The following is a 2,642-nucleotide window of genomic DNA, read 5'->3' as shown; positions in this document are numbered from 1 at the left end:
AAGATTTTTTCATTTCATTGTATCATCATATCAAATGTCATTTTTTAATATCAATTACATGCTTTTGAGTCATTTGACAACTAATCTGGATTATGCTCAGTAATCACCCTAAAAATAAGTAGTTTTTAATCTTTTGCATGTTGGTCATACATTTGTAATAATAATAATATATACACTAATTGTCCCTTCCATTTACCTTATCACAATGTCTTCATGTTTTCATGAGTGCTGAGATTTTTTCTTTGTTTCTTTCCTTTGAAACCCTGAGAAAAAAAAAAAAGATCTCAAATTAAGAATGAACAGATCACTATTATCTATCACTAATTATCTTGTCAGCCTCAAATGATTATTATTTTTTTAATTATTATTAATTACATTAAAAATAAAAACATTGCAAAGTGGACTCACTTTGAATTATTTAATCATTCATGTACTATGTCATTTTTTAGGCCACTTCATGAACAATATAGGCTATTTATTAAAGTCAAACTGACTGGATCTTTTCTCTGAAGTATTGGTACAACTAATATGATGCCAGGTGTCCTTCACTTTCTACTGCATAACTTATCCTCTTCTGAACTCATTCAGTCTATAGAAGCCTGTTCTGTGAGATAGTTATGAAGAAGGATAGACAAAGCTGCCTTCATGACTTCGCAAGTGGTTGACTGGCACACGTTCTCTTTGTGCAGTGGCTTTCTATAATCTGCCAACAGGAGATTCATGATCCATCCTAATCCTGCAAGGAATCTACTGCTGCATACCATTATTCTATAGCACTGATCACGTGCCATGCCAGCCTGAACATAGAGAAATCAGTATGTCAAAAATGTTTACTATTCACTGTAATCATTTTACTTTTTGTAAATACTTAACGTAAGAAACTATTTAGAAATATGTGCATTATTTTATGTTTTCTAAATGCATGTGAAGCTGTATTTTTAGTATTTTCCTTATTAATTAATTAAATTAATTAATTTAGCATTCATTTACTCCTTGCACTGAAAAAGGTTAAGTGTAATTCAAAAAATATATGCCAAATATAAAATAATGAGTTTTATCTGCAAAATAAGGACTAAAGCATTTTACTCATAAAGATAAAACATTTCTTAATGCATCTAAGTAGTAAATTAATATTTGTTTCTTTACCTTAATTGTGTCCAGAGAAGTGTGCGGTCTGTATCTTTGTAATGACTTTGTCTAAATATAGCTATCCATTTCACACCAATGAAGGCAAATGATTTTTAACAACAATATATACAAGAGTGGACTGTTTGACCCACCCACTCTGTGGCATTAGCAACAAAGTAGCCTTTCTTTCCGCATTTCTCACTGGCCCCATAATGTGCTCATAATTGCAGCCAAGGCACAGAGTGAGTATAAAATTCCATGTTGAAAACCAAAGATTCTTTTGTAACATTTCTGTGAGGTTACGACGGCTTTATATTTCAGCAAATACTTACACAACAAAACAGGACATTGTTTCATGCAAGAAAGAAATAGCACATTCTTATTTATTAAACAGTTTACAAACGTTTTTGAGAAGTCTGCTTCACTTTCTGCACACTAGATGGCAGCACAGCTTTGCCATACCTTGCTGTTTACTGATTACAAAGATATCAGTGCTTAGATGGTGACCTTCATGATTTATAATGCAGAAAGATAACGCATTTTGTGACCCCAGCAATTAATTCATGTTTTACCAATAACTGTAAAAAGGTTTTGGACAATACCTAAATCATTATAAGTCTAATGAAATAAAGTGCTGTATATAATATGGGGTTCCATTTGTGCCAAAAATGAGTCGACTGCTTTGTGCTTTGTGCCATACATTTGTCCTTGTCAACAGTCACTTGCTGGGGAAGTTCATGTAAGTCAAATCTGTGCAGATTTAGTGCAAACACTTGTGAGTCATCATGATATATTAAATACAACGTATTGCACTGAATCTGTGCATATCTGGCTTACTTAACAGCGCACTTGTTTATTTGCACTGAAACAGTAGCGGAGATTAAAAAGCCTTTGGTTAACAGAAAATAAATTGTTATTTTCTGACATACTATTTTTTTTGGTGTTCTTTGTATTGTATTGATCTGTCCACCTAAAACACATTTTTGATGAAAAGGATGAGGAACTTGTGATACATACAGGCCTATATATCTCGTATATATATATATATATATATATATATATATATATAGCTCATACCTATATGATATATGTACTCTGTATTATGTATATATAAGCTGTTTTTTTGTTTGTTTGTTTTTTTGGCTAGGAGAGGTTCTAAATGGCCGCTAACTTAAATATTTTGTAGCCGGTGAGTGAAAAAGTTCATTTCAAACCCTGTGTATGTTATTTGTTTTTGTAGATTTGTTCTGTCGTTCTGTCATCTTGCTTTGTTGTCCTTATTGTTGTTCTGTTCTGTTGTCCTGTTATAATGTCATCATCAGTACTGTCATCCTGTTCTGTCCTCCTAACTGTTATCTTGCTCTGTTGTCCTTACTGACATCTTGTTCTGTCGTCCTGTTCTGTTCCTGTTATCTTGTCGTCATTAATGCCGTCTTAACTGTCTCTTGTTTTGTTCTGTCATCCTTCCTGGAGTTTTGATCTTGCTCTGTTATCCTTACTATCGTTTATGTATA

At 32.6% G+C, this 2,642-nt stretch overlaps 1 protein-coding gene across 1 annotated transcript in view; it reads right to left on the bottom strand.

Annotated features, from left to right (window-relative positions):
• The window catches only part of LOC308700397 (cationic amino acid transporter 2), a 9,135-nt gene extending 7,922 nt beyond the window's left edge, over positions 1 to 1,213 (bottom strand). The window contains 2 exon segments of the mRNA XM_081382016.1: positions 197 to 263; positions 1,147 to 1,213. The gene's annotated coding sequence lies outside the window, so the exon portion shown is untranslated.
• Between the last annotated feature and the right edge of the window lie 1,429 nt (positions 1,214 to 2,642).

Source organism: Scardinius erythrophthalmus (assembly GCF_964197995.2).
Source record: "Scardinius erythrophthalmus genome assembly, chromosome: 13".
Lineage (NCBI taxonomy): Eukaryota > Metazoa > Chordata > Actinopteri > Cypriniformes > Leuciscidae > Scardinius > Scardinius erythrophthalmus.
This window is presented reverse-complemented; position numbering and strand designations above follow the sequence as displayed.